This window comes from Musca domestica, unplaced genomic scaffold (genome assembly GCF_030504385.1).
Source record: "Musca domestica strain aabys unplaced genomic scaffold, Musca_domestica.polishedcontigs.V.1.1 49, whole genome shotgun sequence".
In the NCBI taxonomy this organism is placed as follows: Eukaryota; Metazoa; Arthropoda; class Insecta; order Diptera; family Muscidae; genus Musca; species Musca domestica.
Window position 1 is genome coordinate 5,787,229 of NW_026712344.1, and position 26,265 is coordinate 5,813,493.

The 26,265-nt window shown below is 33.9% G+C and overlaps 1 protein-coding gene across 1 annotated transcript in view; it reads right to left on the bottom strand.

Moving 5' to 3' along the window:
- LOC101889014 (cytochrome P450 4c3) overlaps nt 1-26,265 on the bottom strand; it is a 52,418-nt gene that overhangs the window by 19,757 nt on the left and 6,396 nt on the right. The gene's annotated exons all lie outside the window — the stretch shown is intronic.

Sequence of the window (26,265 nt, forward strand, 5' to 3'; positions counted from 1 at the left end):
ATGGGCCCAAAGGTCCGTCGAATATGGGCAACCCTGTATATATCAGCATAAAATTCGATTTAGTGATGCCCGTCCGTCCGTCTGTGGAAATCACTCTAGCTTCCGAAAGAAATAAAGTAGGTTGATAAAAATTAACTCAAATGTATATTATGTCTTCAGGACTTTTGGTTTGTTTTGGTATAGCTCCCATATATTGGTACCTCCATATTTTCGGTATTTTGGTGATTTAAATGTTTCAAATTTCAAATGTTTCAAATTTCAAATGTTTCAAATTTGGTATTTGAAGTTCGTAATGCATACTACAGCTTGAGACAGGTCCATGCCTTCGTATAGCCCCTTATAACGGCACCTCCCGATATTCGGTATTTTGATATTTTAGCAACATTATTCACCGGAATTGTTTTAAATTTGATATTTAAAGTTCTTAATGCATACTACAGCCTATGACAAAAAGTTGTCTGTGCAGGTTCACGTTTTGGTATAGCACCCATAGTTTGGTATAGCACCCAAAGTACCTCCCTATAATCGGTATTTTAATGATGTTAGCAACATTATTCACCAATTTTTTTCAAGTTTCGCATTTGAACATTGTAATGGCTTATGACAAAAGTTGCCTATGCAGGTCCACGTAGTCGTATAGACCCTAATATAAAGGCTACATTTAACTTACAGGGTCAGATGAAAAAACTGCAATTAACTTCAGAATGCTGTCATTTCTAAGCCACTCATCCGACAGCTTTTAAATTATTCCAGTGACAGCTCAAAAAAAGTAATTCGTGATGGAATTCAAGCGTGATATCTTTATATTTGGCTGGAAACACACAAGTGGCCATCGTTAGAGCACTCCAGCATTTAAATGTGAATGAATCGTTTGTGTCTCGTACCATCGCTCGTTACCGTGTTACTGGTAGCGTAGCCTGACGTCTAGGAAGTGGACGGAAGAAAACAGCAACATCAGCAGAAATGGTTCGAAAAGTAAAGAAGCGAATTGATCGAAACCCCCGTCGCAGTGGCCGAAAAATGGCTCTGAGCTGAACTTATTGCAATATACCATTCGGCAAATATTGAAAAATGAGCTCGGGGTAAAGCCATTGAAATTCCAAAAAGTGCAAGAACTTACACCGCAACAGAAAGAAAATAGACTCAGAAGAGTTAAAGAGTTGCTTCGCTTGGCCGAAAGTGTTGAACTGCCGAATTTGGTTTTCTTTTATGAGCAGCAGTTTGTAAACAAAATCATAGTCTTTACTTGACAAAGAGGTCAGCTGAAAATGTGCACCTTCGGTTTGCCACCAGAACTCAAGCGCCGGCCATGGTGATGGTGTGGGCCACAATAACAGCCGATGGTCGCTCTCCGCTCGTATTAATCGACCGTGGCATCAGAATAAACACCGAACGTCATCGCGAAAATATTCTGGAGGGTGTATTAAAGCCATTGACATGCAAACCATTTGGCCGCAGACCTTGAACATTCCAACAGGACTCAACACCTCATTACAAATGAGGTTCCTCGCTCCATTTCTAGCGCACAATGGCCACTAAAATCTCTGGATACCAATCCGTTGGACTATTGCGTCTAGAGTATTTTGGAAAGCACAGTTGGCGCTAAAAAATACCAAAGTGTCGATCACCTCAAGCAAGCGCTTCGCCGGGAATGGGCCAAAATACCGCAGAGCAACATTCGGGCAGGGTTTCATTGGACGTTTGAAAGCTATAATTCGTGCCAAAGGTGACCAATTCGAACAAATCTAAACTTATTCTAAAATGGGATATTTCCGACATTTTTTTTTTTGCTTTTATTCAATAAAATTTAAAAAAAAATGTAAAAATTATGGCGTTTGAATTTGTTGCAGTTTTTTTTTACCTCACCCTGTACTATTCCCCATTTTCAATACAAAATTCTACGTACGTACCTAAAATGCTTCTCAAAAGACTTTTGTCAACCTACGTCTTTTTGTTCGGGAGCTAGAGTGATTTTCACTGACGGGTGGACAGACGGACGGATAGGGTTTAACCATAGAATCATATGGTATTAAATAGAACTATTTTTCGTAAACTTAGATAGAGTGTTATTATATATTAATTTTAATGATATCCAGCGTTTATGTAAATTTTGGTGTATTCTGAGACCCAAAATTTTATGTCGAACTATTTTGTTCCAGTGCGATAACATCTTAATGTACTTTTTTTCATTGTGACACGATATGGGTTAATCTATTTTGTAAAAATACTTCCCTGATTTCTGACACTATAGGGTAAGTGTGCCTAAGTTCGGCATGTCCCAGTAGTCGGCACTTTTTATTTTTAAGCTCAAATAAATGAAACTATTATAACTAAATGTATTTTGTTTACTTCAAATATATTGTCAGCTATGTTTGTGCACAATTTCGCTAAGAAAAGATGAATTATTCTAATAAAAATTAAATTATTGTCTGTGAAGGTCCTCAACAATTCGTATTCTTAAGAAAAGTACAATAAGGACGTCGAATCAGTTTAACTAAACAATAATATAATATTTTAATGAATTAATTTATTATTATTATTAATTATTCTTACAAATATTGGTATGCCGACTGTTGGAAAATGCCATACCGACAATTGGCAAGTGGTGCCGACTACTGGCAAAAAAGCATTGTTTTAATAAAACTACATATTTATGAAATTTTAATAAAAAGTTATTAAAACTTTATTTATTATTGCAAAAACTATACAGGCTTGCCCATATTCGACGGACCCATCTGGCAACGCCATGATTTTTGACAGAGATGTCACATCGCTTAATGACATACCGCGTTTGAAGCGTCAGTCCAAGCAGATTTTTACCATGAACCAATACACGCCGCGCGAGCGCTCTGAAATAGTTGAAATTTACATTCAACAGAAGAAGTCAATTGTGAAAACTCAACGTGCTTTTAAAACATTAAAAAATGTGAGAAGTGCGCCTTCTAAGAACACCATTAGACGTTTATACGAAAAAATTTCGACTGGTAAGGCTCTTTCTAATCCGAAGAGGCCATATAAATGTCGACCAAGGCAATCGGCCGAGAATATCGCTGCCGTACGAGCCAGTGTTGAGAGGTCCCCAAGAACATCCCAAAAACGCCGTTCTCAGCAGTTGGGCATGGCTCGGTCCACTTTACAACGGATTATTCGCATTGATTTGCATTTGTTCCCGTACAAAATTCAATTGACACAAAGAATGTTGCCTGCGGACAAGCCTCGTCGATTGGAATGGGCCCAAAGGGCCTAAAGGTCCGTCGAATATGGGCAACCCTGTACAAAATTTCAAATCTGAATAAATTAACTTTGTAATAATTGAAATGTTCCACTCAGAATGGTGAGCGATCAAAAACTCGAAAATCCTAAAAGTGCCGACTACTGGTACACCTACCCTATACCGAAAATGCATGCATTTTCAAAGAATTCTTACTCAACTCTTTTGGTTTCCTGCCGATGCAAACTTTCAAAACGCCGATACGCGTGACTTTTCACATACTCTTGTTTCATAATCTACTTGGTTTCCTTGTAATTATATTTTGTGTCGCACAGTGTTATTAGTAATCAAATTACAATGTAAATAGGCTAAACTAGCGTCACTTGTGGGCTACGTTCGATATACATATGTCAGCACATACATTTATGAATAACTATGAACATACTTGACCACTGCGAACACGAGCATTGGGCATTATTTGTTGTTGGTAGCATTTCAATATGACGTTTATTTTAACTACTACCGGTGGAAGTCAGTCATTCACATGCGAATAAATAAACAAACCACACACACACACACATGCGTACAAAATTTAACAATATAACCGCCCGGCCGAAGAGATGCTTTTTATCGACTTTGGTCAGACTTCAGTTAGACTGATGCTTCGTCATCGTTTTAATCTGGAACAAAGCCATAATGTAAACTCAAATCGTGGCTGTGGCATCTGAACTGTAGAGCCATTGAAATGGAGTGTAATACGTAGCCAAAATAGACAAATTGGGGGAGAGACATAACTCCGATGATAATGGGTGAGATGACTTGTCGTAGTTGTAAAATGTAGTTTCCGTTTCTATGGCATTGCTGCGGGTTTTTTTCTTCGGAAGCATGAGGTGGTCCATGCATGTCGTACAGGTCTTTGAATGTATGTGTGTTTTTATATTTATGTAATGAATTAATCAAATAAATTATTATAGTGACTTTGAATGCTGCTAGAGTTGGGTACTCTGGAAGACACACGCACACAGACGCATCAGCATGTGATGTCCAAACATTTCATTTACAGGTGTCGCAAAAAATGTAGAGGTAATGTTTTTGTTTGTTGTTTTAGTAATTGGTAAACAAAATTCAGTATCCAAGTGTTAATAAATAATTTGCACCCGGTATTTTTCGTCTAATTTTTTTTCATTGTTATACGGGTTTGTTTTAAACCCTCGGGCGGGAAGGTCATAACTGTAGATGAAAGTGCAGAGCAAAATGTTGTTACGCATGCTCTTTGAAATTGGGATTTCAAGTGCTATGAAGTAAACCCAAAAAGAGAAAAAGAGAGGGAGAGAAAGAGAGACAACAAAAGTGATGTTCCCTAAATAAAAAAATCGTTTACATGCGGTATTAAGAAGGAATGTATTGAATGGACATATAAAAGGTCTTCTGGGTATATAAGACTTGTAAGTAGTCTTCTGGGCAAAGACGAACTCCGAACGGAACTCTAGCCATAAACATTGTTTGATATAGAAGGTCTTCTGGCCATGAAAGGCTAGTAGAGGTTGCTCTAGCCATAAAAGAAAAAAGGTCTTCTGACCATAGAACCTAGTCTTCAAAGACGTAAAATAGTTTTTTATATAGAAGGTCTTCTGGCCATAGAATGCCAATAAAAGGGACTCTAGCCATACATGAACATCTGGACACAGAAACTAGTCTTTAAAAAATCTTCTGTAAGACCTATCAAAGGTTTTCTAGCCATAACAGGCCTGTAAAAGATCTTCTCTAGAAGACTTTGTATTCATAGAAAAACTTTAAATGATCTTCAAGCCATAGAAGATCTGTAATACGTCATTCTAGTCATAAAAGACCTTTAAATGATCTTCTCTGGAAGTCTTTAAATCCAATCATCCAATTATTTACAGGTCTTAAATGGAGATATGTAAATGGCATATTAGCCACAAAAAATCTTTAATAGATAGCTAGGCCTTGAAGAATAGTAAAAGGTATTCTAGAAATAGAAGATATACAAAAAATAATCTACCCCACTTAAGGTCTTCCTGTAATACAAACGGTGTAACTGGTCTTCTGACCATAGAAAAGCTGTCAAATTTCGTCCCGTAAGAACTCTACTATTTTAAGATCTACAAACGGCCATATAGCAGTAGACGAACTGTTCAAGTCCTTCAGCCAGACAATATTTAAAAACTCATCGAAGTACTGTATACAAAATGAGTTCTGCCTAAAGAACGCTATTGAAATTTCTTCTACCTAAATCCTTCTAAGGGTCATTTATAATAAAGATCTTCCGGAATAATACAGAAATGAACTTCCATAGATTAAATACTTTCTAAGTTATTTTATAGGTTTAGGGACTCATGGAGATCTTTAAGATAATGCGAGTGAAGGCCATATGCATCCTTTGGGAAAATCTTTAAGATAAGAAACTTGCAGTCTGAGAAGTCTTTGACAATCTCTATGTGGATAGATGCCTTTCATAGGTCTTCGGTGGGAAGAAGACTTTCAAATGGCTGGGAAATCTTTCACAGGTCTTTTATGAACAGAATATTAATTTTCAATGTCTTTTCGTAGATAGTTTTAATGCCTTTTAGAGAACTTATATGCTTAAAACAATTTTCATGCTTTCTATTTGACTAGAAAGTTTCTACTGCTAAATGACTTTATACGGGTCAATAATGATTACAGTAATCTTTAAAAGACCATTTACAAGTCATGTATGCCTAGATAAAATTTTTGCGGGAAAAAAACTTGCGGGACTTATATAGGGAGCTTTTATCGCTGAAAGCCTTCTATGGATCTTCAATGACGAAAATGCCTTATACATTCAAGAACTCCTTGAAGACCCATAAAAGGCTTCCAGCCCTTTTCCATGAAAGACCCGCAAATGTGGTATACACATGATCTGTACATGGTCTTTTAAAGTTGGAACCCATTATGAGCTGAAAAACGTTTTCTGTCACAGAAAATGTAATATATTATGAACATCAAATACCGAATTTTAAGGTATTCCGCTAGAAATTAAATTTAAATTTTTGCGGGACTTATATAGAATAGGGAACTTTTATCGCTGAAAGCCTTTTACGGATCTTCAATGCCGAGAATGCCTTTTACATTCAAGAACTCCTTGAAGACCCATAGAAGGCTTCCAGCCATAGAAGCTCTTTATTCCATGGAAGACCCGCAAAAGTGGTATCCAGGCATATATAATTTGTAAATGGCTGGAAACTGAGGCTAAATTATATGAGGGCTATAGGATAACGTGGACCGACCTGCAGACAAATGGCAACGCTGTGCCAAATTTTAGCTTCCTAATACATGCTGTTTGGACTCTAGCGTGATTCCAACAGACGTACGGAGGAACATGGCTAAATCGACTTAGAATTTTGAACTGATAAAGAATATACAGGGCGAGATAAAAAAAACTGCAACAAAGTCAAGTGCTATAATTTAAACATTTTCTTTCAATTTTATTGATGAAAGCAAAAAATGTCGGAAATAGCATAAAATTTTAGAAAAAGTTTAGATTTGCAAATTGGTCACTTTTGGCACAAATTATGGCCTTCAAATGGCCAATAAAACCGTCACACGCTGCCCGAATGTTGCTCTGCGGTATTTTGATCCTTTCCCGGTGAAGCGCTTGCTTGAGGTGATCGACACTTTGGTATTTTTTAGCGCCAACCGCGTGCTGACTGCAATGGTACTGAGTCCTGTTGGAACGTCCAAGGTCTGCGGCCAAAATGTTTGCGTGTCCAAGGCTTAAATATGCTCCCCAGAAAATTTATTCTGATATCACGGACGACTAATACGAGCGGAGAGCGACCATGGGCTGTTTTGGCGGCCCACACCATCATCATGGCCGGCGCTTGAGTTCTGGTGGCCAACCGAAGGTGCACATTTTCAGCTGGCCTCTTTGACAATTAAACACGATCAAAACCAAATTCGGCAGTTCACCACTTTTGGCCATGCGAAGCAACTCTTTAGCTCTTTTGAGTATATTTTCTTTCTGTTGCGGTGTAAGTTCTTGCACTTTTTGGAATTTCAATGGCTTTACCCCGAGCTCATTTTTCAATATTTGCCGAATGGATAATTGCGATATGTTCAGCTCACGAGCCATTTTTAGGTTGAAGTTGGTTGCAATGTTTTCATCTCACCCTGTATACCCCTTCATATTCTATATTCACAATACTTGATCCATTGCTTCCGGATTACTTCCTCTTTCTATGATAATTATGTTGAACACTTTTCGTGCCACTGTAACACCTGTCAATGAAAGCGCCATTGATTGCTGAAGCATTGTTGCCTGCTTATACCAACAACGAACATTAAAACGGCAGCATCGATAATATCTTTTGAACTACTATTTATCCGCAGCAATCAACTGGCTCGAACTGGCTCACTCTGTGTGTATGTCAGACGTGAGTAAGTGCGCATCGTATTTGACGATCGCCGCCACCACTACATATACAAACAAATTTCGTGTGTTCGAATAAGATTATATTTGAACAAAGTAAAAATCTATTTATTTTTTGGAAAAGCTTTGTTAATGATTTTAGTATATAATATTGGGATGGAATGAAAAATAGATAAATACATATTCATTCATTTTGAAATACATATATACTACAAAATGGCGATAAATGTTTTGTTTTAAATATGTTAAATATGACATACTGTTCTTAGGCTTTGAAACATTTTCAGAATTCAATCCAATATTGAACCCAATAATCAATCACATTAACAAAAAATACGTGTGAAACGTTTTATGAGACGCCAGACATTAATTTGATACACTAACTAAGCAAATTTATGATATTTGCTTGTGGAGCCTTGTAAAGTTTGGTATTGGTATATATGTGTGCGTGTGTGTGTAATTTGTGTTACATCCAAATTGGTTAGCCACAAGATCATTGCACCGATTGAAATTTGACCTTGATTGTCTTCGAACTGATTGAATTTCACATGTAACAAAGATATTTGAATAATGTTGTTGCTTTTGTCCAAAACAAGTCTCATTTTTGCCAGACCAGAGATTTAAGATTGGTTCTCAACTGGGGTAATTATGTTCCAAAACTGGTATTCAATTTAACATTAACATGTAATTAGATAAGAAGTTTCAAATTGCTTGGAAACATTTGTTCAACGTTAGTTTGATGTGTGTGGGCTATTCAGGAGGGGTTGTACGAAAAATATGGTCTATGATTGGAAGACGTAACATTTCATTTATTATTCGATTATTCCAATTGTAATTCGAATGATTCCATTTTTATTTTCAATTATTCCATTTGTAATTCGAGTTATTCTAATAGTAATTAGAATTGTTTCATTTGTAATTTAATTATTAAAATTGAGTCTCTCGTATAAACGGATACCAGCTGACTATTCTATTATATAAGCAAGAGGGGTTTCTATGTATAGATAATAATAATAATAATAATAATAATAATAATAATAATAAAAATAATAACAATAATAATAATAATAATAATAATAAATAATAATAATAATAATAATAATAATAATAATAATAATAATCATAATAAATAATAATAATAATAATAATAATAATAATAAAAAATAATAATAATAATAATAATAATATAATAATAATAATAATAACAATAATAACAATAATAATAATAATAATAATAATAATAATAATAATAATAATAATAATAATAATAATAATAATAATAATAATAATAATAATAAATAATAATAATAATAATAATAATAATAATAATAATAATAATAATAATAATAATAATAATAATAATAAATAATAATAATAATAAAAATAATAATAATAATAATAATAATAATAATAATAACAATAATAACAATAACAATAATAATAATAATAATAATATAATAATAATAATAATAATAATAATAATAATAATAAATAATAATAATAATAAATAATAATAATAATAATAATAATAATAATAATAAATAATAACAATAATAATAATAATAATAATAAATAATAATAATAATAAACAAATAATAATAATATATAATATAATAATAATAAATAATAACAATAATAATAATAATAATAATAATAATAATAATAATAATAATAATAATAATAATAATAATAATAATAATAATAATAATAATAATAATAATAATAATAATAATAATAATAATAATAATAATAATAATAATAATAATATAATAATAATAATAATAATAATAATAATAATAAAAATAATAATAATAATAATAATAATAATAATATAATAATAATAATAATAATTATAATAATAATAATAATAATAGACCCTATAAAGTATATATATTCTGGATCAGCGTAAAATTCTAAGACGATCTAGCGATCGTCTATCTTTCGAACGAATTGAATTAGAAGGCTAAAATTTTGCGTGCATGCATAGTTTACCCCCATATAACGGTACCTCCCCATATTCGGCATTTTGATGATTTTAGAGACATTTCTTACCGGAATTATTTCAAATTTCATATTTCAATTTCGTAATGGGTACTACAACGTATGACAAAAACTTTTGTTTGCAGGTCCACGACTTCTTATAGCCCACCCCCCCCCCCCCCCCCCCCTTATAACAGTACCTCCCGATATTCGACATTTCCATGATTTCAGCGACATTATTTACCGAAATTATTTCAAATTTGGTATTTGAAGTTCGTAATGGGTACTACAGACTATGACAAACATTTTTGTATGCAGGTCCACGTCTTCGTATAGCTCCCATATAACGGTAGCTCCCGATATTCGGTATTTTCATGATTTCAGAATAGTTTCATATTTCGTATTGGGAGATCTTAATGGTTACTACAACCTACGCAGGTCCAGGTCTTCGTATAGTTTCCACATTTTTTTATTTTAAATTTCATATTTAAAGTTCGTAGTGGGTACTACAGCCTATAACAACAACAATTTTTGTATGCAGGTCACGTTTTCGTATAGTCTGCATATAACAGTTTTCATTTAAGTGGTAGTTTCAGAAGTTTTTTGAAAAGATCCTTCCAAATGGTAGAGGGTATTAAAAGTTCGACCCGACCGAACTTAGCAGCTTTTTTACTTGTTCATATATTGAACACCTCTAGAGGATCTTCTGTATATGAAAGACCACTGAAATTACCTTTTTTCGAATACCTTTAGGTTGCCTTGTATGTGAAGAAGGGATGTATAACTCTATGGACTATATAGACTGATTCTGGAAGATTTTATATATAGACTGCTTCTGGAAGATTTTATATACATAGAAGACGCCAGATTGATCTTTACTGCGATAAAGACCTCTAAAACTCCTTTTCTGGGTAAAAGAACTCTGAAGAGTTATCTCTGGATTGCCTTTTTCGCACAGAAGATTTTTGGAAGTTTTTTCATATATTGAAGACCTCTAGAGGATCTTCTGTATATGATAGACCACTGAAATTACTTTTTGTTTTGGAAGACCTTTAGCTTGTATTTGAGGAAGTGATATATGACTTTACGGACTATATAGATTTCTTCTGGAAGATTTCATGTGTATAGAAGATCCCGGATTGATCTTCTCTGCGATGAAGACTGTAACTCTGTAACCCATTTTCTGGGTAAAAGACCTTTGGAGAGTTCTTTCTGTACAAAAGTTTTCTGGAAGGTATTGTATTCAAAAACATCTCTGAACGGTTTTCTATATACCGAAGAAGGGTTCTATATATACAGAAGAAGGGCTGCTCTGTGTAGAAAACTTCTAGAGGGTCTCCTGTATATAGACACTTTTTATGCGTCTTTTGTCCAAAAAACATTGGATCGGATTCTGTGTATGGAAAACCACTAGAAGTATTTTCTAAAAGAAAATCTGTCGGGAGTCTTCTTAACATAGAAGATCTTTGCCTTGTACTTTATTTGGAGAACACCTCAAAATGATCTCCTATGCATCAAAAAATATAAAATCTCTGCAAAGCCAATTTCATATGGAAGCCTTTCCATGTTTGGGGGATTATGTGTATAGAAAACATTTTCTGAAAAATTGCTTTACATCGTAGACTACAACAAATACCTCTGGAGGGTCTTCTCTATATAGAAGATCCTGAGCATATTTTTCTATGTATAGAAAATTTTCTATAGAAGGCTTCGAGAAAATCTTACGTATTCTGATTTTCCTATATATAGAAGACCTTTGGAGGCCTTATTTCTAGAGACGACCTCTCGAAGGTAATATCAGAAAGTCTTGTTTAGGGTTTTCCCTATAACAGAATACAGGGGGTCTCTTCTGTATAGAAAACCTTTAAATATTTCCTTTGAGTAGAAGACCCCTGGAGAGAAAGAGAATATTCTCCACAGAAATCCCCTGAAGGATCTTCTTTGAACTAAAGAGCTCTGGGGAATATTTTTCTATAGAAAAATTTTTGAAGACTTCTGGAATATTGTTTATTTTGAAGCCATCTAGAGTAAATTCTATATCGAGAACACTTTTGACAGATATTAATGTAAAGAAGATTTTAAAAGAGTCTCCAGTTTATAAAATACTTATGGACAGTTTTATAGGCAATTTTGGCATTTGGAAACCACTTCTTGGTGCTGTTGTCTTTTCAGGATAACTTCAGCTACTTTTCTATTTATACATTACCCAAAAATACATTTCATTACCAAATAATGGCTCTCCTAATTCTGGTCATCGTAACTACTTATAAATCAACCCAAAATAAGTGTTTATACCGACGTTAATTATTATTTGGTAATGAGAAAATTTTGTTATTTTAATTTAGGAACAACCCATTTAGTTTGTTTACATTACCTTTTAACAAGTTATTCGAATCATACAACTTCCTAGCTTATAGCTAGGTATGTGAAGAAATGTTTTCATTATGTAAAATACCCTTATAACACTTTGTGTGATTTTGTATAACAGACCCCTACTTGGTCGTCCATATTTAAAACTATATATCTCATACCTAAACTCTTTGACTCAAAGTTTCCAACATTCTCCAGTGTTATCATACCACTCCTCGAAACGCCCCCAAAATCACCTGTGTATCTTGTGTGTGTGTGTGTGTGTCTGTTTCATATTTATGTTATGTTGATTTTCTACGTCATTTGTGCAAGTACTACTAAATAATTGTCGCGCCCCAGCTATGTTGTTAAATGACTGATTGTCAGCCTGGCTACCAGGCGGGCGGGCCATGCGCACACACCTCATTTTCAATGCCAGTCAGATAATTTTATCAAAATTACCAATTTGCAATTAAGAATCTTAATGATTTCGAATGGCAACAAAAAAGAACAAGCGCGACAATGACAAAGACTATCATCGCCCAGATGAGGTGCTTAATGGTCATATCAAACAAAAGAACCAAATCAAGAAGCAACAACAATTAAACCTAAATAATTCTTTTTTTTTTCATACCAGAAACGAATCATAGATTATTTTATTCCCCCCAAGTGCGCGTTGTACAAAAAACAAAGAAGAACAATACATTGTCCAAAACAAGTTTTGGGTGCGGAACAAATAACTGTCATAAATGAGTCTGCCTGCCAGCCCACAAAAGAAGTACATTCCTCCTATATTACGTGTGACTGGATAGCGATCTTCACCAGTGTCTTAAATGAATAATAATTGCAGACAACATTTGATTTTGATTTAAAGAAGTCCATAGAAGAGTGGGGCATTAAGACAGCAAAACATAATTGTGTTTTTATGTTTCGAGTAGAATGGAAAATTTTGCCTTCTCTGCAGGTCTTCAGAATACTAATGATATTAACATTAACTTACATGGAGAGCCTTCAACATAAAATAGCTGGAACTTACCTAAAAATAGAAAAAAAAAAACATTTTTATATTAGAATAATAATCATTTGGAAAAGCAATAACAAAAGAAGTGTGTAGGAAAGGCGAAGAACTTGCCAGTAGGTCTTACAAAAACAAAGTAAATGTGAGTAAAACAAAATAAGTGAGTTGGAAAGGCCCATACTTTCTAAGAAAGGCCCGCCACTCATACTCATAGTTATTACTGATTTTTGTATTAATTTGTTGTTAATATTTTATACCCTTCACCATAGTATGGAGGGTATATTAAGTTTGTAATTCCGTTTGTAAGACCTCGAAATATACATTTTAGACCCCACAAAGTATATATATTCTTGATCAGCATAAAATTCTATTTTGATTTAGCGATGTCCGCCCGTCTGTGGAAATCACTCTAGCTTCCGAGCGAATTGAAGTAGATTAATAAAATTTTACTCAAATATATACTATGTCTGCAGGTCTTTTGGTACTGAAAATGGGACATGTAGGTCCATGTTTTGGTATAGCCCCCATATAACGGTACCTCACGATATTCGGTATTTTGATGATTTTTGCGACTATATTCATCGGAATTGTTTCAAATTTGGTATTTGAAGTTTGAAATGAATGCTACAGCCTATGACAGAAAATTGTCTGTGCAGGTTCACGTCTTCGTATAGGCCCCATACTTACCTATGTAGGTCCCTGTCGTCGTATAGACCCTAATGTAACAGCTACATTCGGTATTTTTAAGATTTTAACATAATGATGAAATTGGTAGGCAGAATCTAGTGCTGTATATTTTAACATTTCGGTATCTGTACGTTTTTTTAACGTTTATATTGAGGAATTGAGTGGTGGTAGTTCGGGAAATGTATAATTGTTCGAAAAATACTAGATGGCATTAATTTATGTTTACCATTGGTGTCTAGGATGGAGCGATTGTTTTGTATATGCGTACTACAGGGTGAGATAAATAAACTGCAACAGAATCAAACGCCATAATTTTTAAATTTTATTGAATGAAAACAAACAATGTCGGAAATAGCATCTAAATTTAGAATAAGTTTAGATTTGTTCGAATTGGTCACCTTTGGTACGAAATATGGCCCTCAAACGGCCAATGACACCGTCACACGCTACCCGAATATTACTCTGTGGTATTTTGCCCCATTCCAGGCGAAGCGCTTGCTTGAGGTGATCGACACTTTGGTATTTTTAGTGAAACACAATAGTCCAACGGATTGGTATCCGGAGATTGTGGTGGCCATTGTGCGCTGGAAATGAAGCGAGGAACCTCATTTTGTAACCATTCTTGGGTGGCGCGTGCTGAGTGTGATGGTGCTGAGTACTGTTGGAATTTCCAAGGTCTGCGGCCAAAATGTTTGCGTGCCCAAGGTTTTAATACATTCGTATTTATTTCGGCATTTATTCTGATGCCACGGTCGACTAATACGAGCACCATGGCCGGCGCTTGAGTTCTTGTGGCCAACCGAAGATGTACATTTTCTGCTGACCTCTTTGGCAAATAAACACCATCATTTTGTTTGTTTACAAACTGCTGGGCAACGAATCATTACTTTTGGCCAAGCGAAGCAATTCCTTATCTCTTTTGAGTCTATTTTCTTTCTGTTGCTGTGTAAGTTCTTGCACTTTTTTGAATTTCAATGGATGTACGTCCAACTCATTTTTTAATATTTGCCGAATGAAATATTGGGATATGTTCAGCTCACGAACCATTTTTCGCCCACTGCGACGGGGGTTTCGATCAAGTCGCTTCTTTACTTTTCGAACCATTTCTGCTGATGTTGCTGTTTTCTTCCGTCCATTTCCTTGACGTCGGGCTATGCGACCAGTTTCACGGTAATAAGCGATGGTACGAGACACAAAAGATTAATTCACATTTAAATGCTGGAGTGCTCTAACGATAGCCTCTTGTGGTTTTCAAGCCAAATATAAAGAAATCACATTATCACGCTTGAAAACCATCACGAATAACATTTTTTCTGGAAAATTCTCAACAAAATGAATTTGTACACTTGTAAACAATATAATGAGTGTTGCTGGAATAATTTCAACAGCTGTAGGACGAGTGGCTTAGAAATGACTGCAGTCTGAAATTGGTTGCAGTTTTTTTATATCACCCTGTATATGTATTGGAATTGGTAAAGTAATTGAGCTGAAAGTCTGAAATTTGATATTGAGGTTGCTGTTGGCGTCTTTGGATAGATATGGAGGTGGTTTCGGAGATGTGTACTATAATTGTATGAAAAGTACTAATTGGTACTAAATTGGGTATTGGGTGACTGGATAAAGCAGAAATCCTGAAATTTGTAGGCATCTGGCATTGTGATATGGAGGTGTAATAAGTGTGCTATAATTGTACGAAAAGTACTAAATTTGGTATTTGCTGAAGGAAGGTGAAAATCTGAAATTTGATATTGAGTTCACTGTTGGTTTCTAGGTTTTACATATGGAGACGTTGAAATATATTTGAACAGGAAGATTGGATGTGGGTCCATTGTACAATGGTTTTACTAATATCCTCCTCTGTAAACTTCAAACTTAAAGATTTTAAAGACTTTTTGGTGAAAAGTTAAACATTTTCCTATTTTTCTTTCCGAAAATTAAAAAAAAAAATTAAAATTCTGAAAATTTAGTACGATGTATGAAACGTCGATTTAAAAAATGTTGTCCAACTGAACAACTTGCGCATTTTAGTACTAAAAACACCTACTCGACCTCTTATTACGAATCCAAAATTCCGAATCCAAATATTTAAAGTTCTTCAATTTTTCTCAACCTTGGATAATATAGATTCCCATTATTCCACGCGAGTAAAAAACAAAGTAACATTTAATTTACATAGCCCAATTTAAAGTTCCTCCACTTCGCTTTTTCCGGTAATCTTAAGAATTTAAGCTCTCCCATTACCTCAAGTCTTTTAAAAGAAATCTTCGATGTTTCGAAATATATTCTGTAAATGGCCTTCATTATTCTTCCGTATTCTGAACAGAGATAGAGAAGATCTACAAGAAATGTGTATAATTAAATTTTAATTGTATGTCTTCCAGCTCGCTGGGTGCTAAACAAAATCAAAAACAACTAAATAACCCTGGGGCAATATAGAATTTAATGAAACGGAAGAAAATGCGCATGCGCAACATTTATCTATGTATACGATTGCCAAGTTTTTGTGTTTATTAACAAATAACTAATGAACTCTTAGCTGAACGCCTGTGACAATGTCTTGGCCAAGTGTGCGCTAATCTTCGGACTATGATCTTCATTAACAAGAATTGGAAATTTTTAAGATGTGATCATTTAATAGATTTCGGCTTTGGTAACATCGGAAGATGGTTAATGTCCGGTATTTATGCTCATAATTTAATGCTAAGCGGAAATAGAAGAATTTATCTAAAAAAAACCTGTTAAATTCAAAAAATTGCAGACATAGTGTTAGAAAAGGGCCACAAAGAAAAAACCGAAAACAAAATAAACCCTCAAATTTGGGGCGGACAGACAGAACGACTGAATGTCTAGTAATATATTAAAATTATCACACATTTAATAACGGTCATTTTGACTTCCTCAATGGCTTTGTTTTATATTGCATTATAATCAATGAATCAAGATCGGAAGGAGAGACAAAGAGCGATAGGTAAACAACAACAACAACAACAACAAAACGAAACAAGTGGTAAAGACCAGTCACCCAAAAGATCTCGAGTTCAAAACAACAGAATACTCAATTAGTATTCAAAATTTTATAACATCTTGTATTTCCGCATTTTTTTTTTTTTTTTTTTTGTGTTCAATTTCGAACAAACGATGCAGAGAAACAAACAAAGCCAAACAGCCAGGCAGCCAACCAACCGGCAGCAAAGTCAATGAGCACCCTGGTGTTGTGGTCCATTATAATTGAAGTGTTGATTACGATGAATACATTCGTCAACAAATGATTTGGTTGATTCTTTTGTTTTTATTTATAAATAAACTAGCTGGCCCGGTCCGCGTTGCCGGCCCGTAGTTTTTGTCTATTATGCATATTTGTCAAAGCATAATTATTCACAGATATGACTGATATAAGTGTTCCCGTACTGGTCGATTAAAAGTGTTTTAAAATACCTGTACCCATATTTAAGCCGTGGGCTTCAAAGGTGTGGATGTGCTATACAAATCTATTAAAAAGTATATATCAAACTTATCCCCATGTATCCCCATGGGATCAAATTAATTTTTAGTATGGTAAAAATCGTAGCAAAATCTTCCAGTGAAATGAGCAGTAATTTGGAATTTGCTGTATTTTGTACACCTCATAATTGAGCGCTGAATGAATTAAGAATAGCCAAAGTTAATTACTTTTTTAAGCCATTAGCACCTCAGATTGTCCATTAGCGTTCTTATAAGTCCCCCTAACCATGTCGGTCTGTTTGTCCGCCAAAAAGTGGACTTGAGGGGGTACTATTATATGGAAAAAATTCTAAAATTTGTAGATATGTTCATATTTTTGTGTAAGTTTTCACCCCCCAAATACACATTTTTAGCCAAATCCTTTGAAATATGGTAAAATCAGGAGATACTTTTACATGGGCACTACTCCGAGACATCGACCTACATTGAAAACATTCTTCTAGCCCTTATAATCCAATATGACAAATAGAGACCAAATCAAAAATTTAACAGAACAACATAGCATGTCAAACTGAAAAACATTCCGCGTGATTTAAATGAGTAAAAATAGTTTTATCCACCATATTATCATATAGATGTATTTCCCAAATCTACGTTTCCAACCAATATTCTCTTGAGAGTTACAAATTCAATAGAATACAAAAATTTTCTTTTCTGACCACACATTATATGTGAAAGTGGACTTGGGGATACTCCAATGTGGGGACTTTACTTAAATAAATTCCTATGTGGCAATTATCTGTATGATGGTTCCCTAACCCTTAGAGAGAAAGATGCCAAATAAGGGCCAAAATATGAAAAAAGTGGCCAAGACCCCAAAAATAGCTTAAATCATATGATGGTTATATAAATATAAAATCGGGTTGTACCCTTATCCGTGAGTTATGATCGATATCATGACCTGCAAAAGTGATTTAAGGTATCTTGAATGTTTGGGAAGAATTCCTGGAAGGATAGAAATCCTTTTCTTACTAAAAGTCCCATTCGCTCTATTATTTTGCACCCTTTAAATTTGGTATTTTACTGATTGTACTTCCAAAGAATTTTGCATTTTGAGCTCTCATTGGACGGATTATTGTCACATGAAAGAAGTAGGTCCACGCTTTGAAATGAGCTCCATTAGGCTTTTTCTGTCATTTTTGGTTGTTTAAATGTGTTCGCAAATACAAATTAAAAAAAATGACAAAAGAAGAATAGCAAATTGAAAAAATCTTCAACTTGTTCGCTGATTTATTACAGCAAATGTTTAAAGACCCTTACTATTTTTTTAAAATTCGATTCCACGGAAAATCTTTTCGATTTTTTCCCGATTTAAGAATTTTTGCAATGAGATCTCTTTTTCGTGATTTTTTAGCGAATTTGAAAAAGTAATTATCTTTTAATCAATAATTATCTTTCTTTTGGTGTGACCGCGTTAAATTATTTCGATATCATCTATTCCGTTTCGCCACCATATAATTCGGTATTACACTTCCATGTAACCCGCCATCAATTTCAGTTCTCAAGAAATCAAGTCAATTAAATAAATTGGTTTTAATATTCGAATTCAAAAATAAAAAATAAAAAACACTACAAATGTACATTAGAAAAAAGCCAGTCAAAATAGAAAAAAATCATGCAAAATAAAACATTACTATTGTACATTTGAAAAGTCAAAATGAAAATGTTAATATATCATATTTTTACGCGATTTTTTTGGATATTATCCTTTTCGGAGAGGAGACAACTCCGAATTTGTGTGGATCTTTAAAATCAGTCCAGCGGTTCTTAAGTTATAAGCGTAGTAACTAACACAACTTACATTTATATATATAGATAAAAGAACATCGATTTATTACAACAACACCATTTATATAATGCCAACTTTATTATTTAGCACTGAATCATTCTTATGTAAACAATAATCAAATAAAAATTCATATTTTATGGTTCATTTCTAATACCTAAACTTACAAAGAATATTTGAATTCATATTATGTTTATTACATGTGATTCATGTAAAATATTCAAAATTCTTAAAATAACCTGTTTTAGGACAGAATATTTGAAAAAAAAATCTGGTATTAACTGGTTCTGGCTGCCTCTGGGGGTCGATTAAATTCTTAGCATTTATTCTCTTAAAGTTATTTTTACCCTTTTATTTTGTTCTATTCTTTTGTAGTCATGTTGCCAAGGGGTCATAATGTTTCTAAGGTTATTTTACAATATTCTAATCAACGGAAAGATAATTTGCTAAAGAAGTTTTTTTTGTGTGTGTGTGTGTGTGTGTGTGTGAAAAAAGCCATAGCCTCAATTAATTCTGTAGATTTTTCATTAACGTCAAGGTATGACCATGACTGAGATAGGCAAAATGGCAAGATTATGATATTTTATAACTACATTGTTGCAGATGGTATGCCAACTACGTCGTCAGATTTGTAACACGTAGAAATATCATTTTATTGCAGGTATGGTAGAAGACAAGATAGCCTTATGATCTCCCAAGAAAGTTACCAGTCTCCTACGAGGCGCCTTCACCAGATTCAATTTCCAAATCTAAACACAGACACAGACTGAATGGGCATCGTGAACCAACAAAATGACTAAAGTTGTAAGTTTTGATAAGGTTCCAGCAAACATTTGGAAGGCGTATGTTCTACCACATACTCTGCATTACCGGTAATCCAAAAAATGGCAAGAGCATAATGACTCAGCATTAACAGTGAGCTAAAAATTGATATGTAATTCCTATAAAGATAAAAATTTCTTACTTTTAAAATACCTAGTAATTTGTAACGTGGGCGCAGAGTGTCGTATTCGACTGAAAAACCAATGGTTGTGAGTTCGCGACTCGGCGTTGACAAACGAAAAAAAAAACAAGTAAAAAAAGCTCTAAATTCGACCGGTCCGAACTTTGAATACCTTCAACCACTTGGAACGATTTTGGCTATTTTCCAAAAAAAATCAAATTCCTTAAAAAATCTTTTAAAATCTTAAAAATACCAAAAGTAGCCGTCATATTAGGGTCTAAACGAGGACGTGGATATGTATAGGCAATTTTTGTCATAAGCCATTACAATATTCAAATGCGAAACTTACAAAAAAAGTAAGTGAATAATGTGGCTAAAATCATCAATATAGGGAGATACTATTATATAGGGGCTATACCAAAATGTGGGCCTGCTCAGACAGCCTTAGGCTGCAGTATCCATTACGAACTTCAAATACCAAATTTGAAACAATTCCGATAAATACAGTCGCTAAAATCAACAAAGTACCAAATATCGGGAGGTACCGTTATATGGGGGCTATACGAATACGTTAACCTGCACAGACAATTTTCTATCTTAGACTGTAGTATCCATTGGGAACTTCAAGTACCAAATTTGAAACAATTCCAGCCAATAATGTGGCTAAAATCATCAAAATACCGAATATCGGGAGGTACCGTTATATGGGGGCTATATGAAAACGTGGAAGAAGTCGTGAACCTGCACAGACAATCTCTTGTCATAGGCTGTAGTATCCATTTCGAACTTCAAATACCAAATTTGAGACAATTGTGGCTAAATCATCAAATGTGGCTAATCATCAAAATTCCGAACATCGGGTGGGGACTATACCAAAACGTGGACCTGCAGGCCCATGTTCAATACCAAAGTGCTGCGGACATAATATACATTAGAGTAAAATTTTATCAATCTACTTCATTTCGTTCGGAAGCTAGAGTGATTTTCACAGACGGACGGACATCGTTAAATCGACATAAGCTTTTAAGCTAATCAGAAATACATATACTTTTTGGGGTCTAAAATGTATATTTCGAAGTGTTACAAACGGAATGACAAACTTAATATACCCTCCATACTATAGTGGAGGGAATCCATTCGACTTAAATCTATATCTATAAAAGAGGAAAATGTTTGTATGTTTGTTTGTTTGTAATTTATGGACTCGAAAACCGCTGAATAGATTTTCCTGAAAATTTCCATATATACTGCAACATCGCTTGAAAGTAACATAGGCTATATACATTTTTGAATTTCCACTTGGAACTGGAGATATAGCATCAGAATCGGAGGTACCTCCCAAAAATTTAGATTTTATATGCACATATCTATTGATTGGTTGAAGATACAGTCTCCAAATTTGGAATACGTAACGAAATTTGGAACAAAAATAAGTTTGCCTAATTATATTGTAATCGGTTCAGATTTGGATATAGCTCCCATATATATTTTCGACCGATTTCGTTCATTTGATGCCTCAAACACGCTATGTATCCCCAATTTCAATGAAATTTGAAACGTGTGATAGATTTTATCTAAAAAATTGATTTCCCAAATTATATTGAAATCGGTTCAGATTTGGATATAGCTCCCATATATATTTTCGGCCGATTAAAGCATTTGATGCACCAAACACGCTATGTATCCCCAATTTCAATGCAATTGGAAACGTGTGATAGATTTTATCTAAAAAATTGATTTCCCAAATTATATTGAAATCGGTTCAGATTTGGATATAGCTCCCATATACATTTTCGGCCGATTTCATGTATTTGGTGGACCAAACACGACATGTATTTCCAATTGTAATGAAATTTAAAATAAGTAACGGAATTGGGAGCCAAAATGAATTTGTCAAATTAAATTGAAATCGGTTCAGATTTGGATATAGCTCCCATATATATTTTCGACCGATTTCATGTATTTGATGCACCAAACACGCTATGTATCTCTAATTTCAATGAAATTTGGAATGTGTAGCGGAAATTAAAACAAATATACATTTGTCAAATTATATTAAAATCGGTTCAGATTTGAATATAGCTCTCATATATATTTTCGACCGATTTCATGTATTTTATGCACCATACACGATATGTATGTTCAATTCCAAAGAAATTTGGAATATGTAACGGGATTTTGATTAGACAATAAATTAGTCAAATTATTTTAAAATCGGTTCAGATTTGGATATAGCTCCCATATATATTTTCCGCCGATTTCACATATTTGATGCACAAAACACGATACGTATTTCCGATTCCAACGAAATTCGGCATGAGTGGCTAAATTTGGTACAAAAATAAATTTGACAAATTATATTCAAACACGCTCAGATGTGATTATAGCTCCCATATATATACTCAGCCGATTTCACATATTTGATGCACCCAAAACGAGAGAGACAAAATCTGGCACTAGCAAAAATTGCCAAATTATATTGAAATCAGTTGGGGTTTGGATATAGCTAACATATATATTTCGGCCGATTTCATACATATTATGCACCAAACACGATATATATGACCGATTCCAATGAAATTCAGAATGTGTGGCGGATTTTGGTTATAATAATAAATGTGATAAATTAATTGGAAATTAGTTAAGATTTGGATAAGGCTTCCATATATATATATATTCGGCCGATTTCACATATTTGACGCACCAATTTCAATGAAATATGAAAGGTGTGGCGGAGTTTGGTGAAAAAGTAATTTTTTTAAAATTATATTTAAATCGGATCAGATTGGGATATGATTTTAATAAGAACCATTGACCCACAACGCCTTAGGCTAACACTAAAAAAACAACACAACAATTTATTAGAAATACGCTTATTACGGCGAAGTATGTTGCTATCTCGAATTCACTAATTGCAATAGAAATGCCACTCTACTTAAAAAAATTGCAGTTTCCTGCACGCTTGGTATTTGCTATGAAATAAATAAATCCAAAGGACAAACCCTTCGTGTATGCATGTCATGTTACTGCTTTTGTAATGATTTTGTTTATTAACGCATTAAATTAGTGCAATATTTTTTTTTAAATTTTTAAATTTGTTTTTCTTTATCCAACATATATTCGTAAATAAAATTTTGAATGCATATAAAATCAAAAGGGGTAGCGAAGCGCACCGGGTTCAGCTAGTAACAATATAAAATACATTGTCATGTTAATGTACATGTAAGACTTGAAACAACTCGAAATGTTTGTAAACGTGGCGCAATGTGTAGTGTGTTCAAATCAGAGAGTTGTGAGTTCAATCCCTTCAGCGGACAAAGTAAACATAGGATTTTGGTAACATCAAACATGTTAATTCTTAAAATAAAGCAAATAGTATTTTCTATTTATTTGCGGACTTTTAATAGTCAAAGAATTTATTTGTTAATATCGGTTTACATTCCTGTGTTAAAATAATTAGGTCGATTTGAAAATCTTTTGCAGTTATTCCGATCAGACCTCAGGGCAAGAGTAAGTACCTATGTGGGGAACATTTAGCCTCCATTTGGAAACAGAAGCAAGTCTGCAAATGCCGTGTATCGCAATGGTTCTAAAACACTTAAATAGAAATCAACCAAACCAGAGGGGTTCAAAATTGTGTTAGTCTGGTTAAATTTCTTTAACTTTTGAATGGTTAAAGATTTTTATTTATGTTATTTATTTATTTATTTTGACGGGTGATTTAGAAAAGAAAGAAAAAATCAGTGATTGATAATGTACAAAACTATCTTAGAAACTATATCGGTCCATGCATTCCTAACAACTTCAATTTCTTACACAATGCAAGTTATTTTAAGATATATAGGCATCATGATTTTAGCTCTATCGGTTAAATAATACCAAATGCTTCTAAATGTAGTGTTTTTAGTAATTCGAATTTCTTAAAAACCTTTGGTACACCTAAGTTCTTCAGGTACATCCAAAAGGGGCGGTCCAAAGCCCCATCAGTTGCCCTCATACAAAATGCCAGTTCTTTTAAATCTATACCTTCATTGGATTTACAAATGTCCAAACAATTCGTCGTCATGTTCCTTTTTCAGGAGTGATCCAATGCAATTTTTTTTTTAAATTCTAGTGTTTACTAATTATTATATATACAGGGTGAGATGAAAAAACTGCAACCAGATTCAGATTGCTGTCACTATTCCGACATATGATGAGAATTTCCCAGAAAAAAAAAATTATTCGTGATGGGATTCAAGCGTGATAGTGTGATTTCTTTATATTTGGCTGGACAACCACAAGTGGCTATCGTTAGAGCACTCCAGCATTTAAATGTGAATAAATGTTTTCTGTCTCGTACCATCGAAACCCGCGTCGCAGTGGCCGAGAAATGATTCGAGAGCTGAACATATCGCAATATTCCATTCGGCAAATATTAAAAAATGAGCTCGGGGTAAAGCCATTGAAATTCCAAAAAGTGCAAGAACTTACACCGCAACGGAAAGAAAATAGACGCAAAAAAGCTAAAGAGTTGCTTCGCTTGGCCGAAGGTGGTGAACTGCCGAATTTTGGTTTTCTCCGATGAGAAAACATTCCTTGTCCAGCAGTTTGCAAACAAACAAAATGATCGTGTTTACTTGCCAAAGAGCTTAGCTGAAAATGTGCACCTTTGGTTGGCCACCAGAACTCACGCGTCAGCCATGGTGATTGTGTGGGCCGTCATAACAGCCGATGGTTGCTCTCCGCTAATATTAATCGACCGTGGCATCAGAATAAATGCCGAATATTATCGCGAAAATATTGTGGAGGGTGTATTAAAGCCTTGGGCACGCAAACATTTTGGCCGCAGACCTAGGAAATTCCAACAGGACTCAGCACCATCGCACTCAGATGGTTACAAAATGAGGTTCCTCGTTTCATTTCCAGCGCACAATGGCCACCAAAATCTTGGAATACCAATCCGTTGGACTATTGTGTCTGGAGTATTTGGAAAGCAAAGTTGGTACTAAAAAATACCAAAGTGTCAATCACCTCAAGCAAGCATTTCGCCGGGAATGGGCCAAAATACCGCAGAGCAATATTCGGGTAGCGTGTGACGGTTTCATTGGCCGTTTAAAGGCCATAATTCGTGCCAAAGATGACCAATTCGAACAAATCTAAACTTATTCTAAAATTTGATGCTACATCCGACATTTTTTGCTTTCATTCAATAGAATTTAAAAAAATAAATAAAAATTATGGCGTTTGACTTTGTTGCAGTTTTTTTATTTCAAACCCACCCCTTTACAGCACTCAAAGCAAAAGTCGACTTTTAGGCTCTGCGATTTCTGCCTTAAACGAAAAAGTCGATTTTTTCCAATCGGTTCAAAATCTTTTTTTTTACGATTTTGACTTTTTTGTACTTTTACCAAACAGATGTTGAAATCGATTGTTTGACTTTTTTACATATATGAAAACAATTGCAAATTAATCGCAGTTTATTATTTGGTTCGCATTAAAATTAAACCAAAAATTTATATCGAAAATCTATTACAAAAAGTCGACTTAGCAATTTTCACAAAAAACAAAAATTGAGTTTCAGACTTGTCCATCAAAAAGTCGGTTTACCAAACAAAAAACAAAAAAAAATCTTCGGATTCTTCCAGTTGATGAATTTCTAGGTTTAGGCATAATATCTGAACATTACATGCATTGGAAAAGAGTAGATGGCCCAAATACTACTTTAAAATATCATATTGTGAAGAAATTCTTTATGGTACGATTTGGTACCATTTTTGATACTCACTTTTCATAGCCATTTTATTTGTTTCATTTGTTTTTTCATATAAAAACCCCGCCTTTAAAACATTTCTTGGAGGAAAATTTTTGATACCACCCTTGCCAATTTGTCACTATTTTCGAAATCACTCACCAACGTAGACGAAAACGAATTTCGAAACCATTTGGGGGGCGATGGCGCACAACTGACAAAAAAAAAAATTTCAAGAAAATTATTGTAAAAATATTTAAAAATTTACCATATCGGTAGCTCATACCTTTTTTGTGCATCTAATGCGGAAAGTATTATTTTTATTCTATGTACAATTTTAATTAATTTTTAACTATATTTCATGTTTCAAGAATTTGAATTTCCAGGGACTTTATTCCAATTTGTTAATATTTTGGTATCACCAAACTAAAAAGTTCGTAATTGGATTGTCTTTTATTTCCTGTACGTATCATTTGCACGGTTGTAGGCAAGAAATAAGTGCGAATCATCCTTCCTTCTTAAATATTAAGGGTACTTTTTTTAGATTTTGAAGCAATCTTTTGTAAAGTTTTTCAATCGTAGCTTTTTCAAAATTAAACATAATTTTGTTCATATTCATATGGTTAATACATTTTATTCCCGTATGTC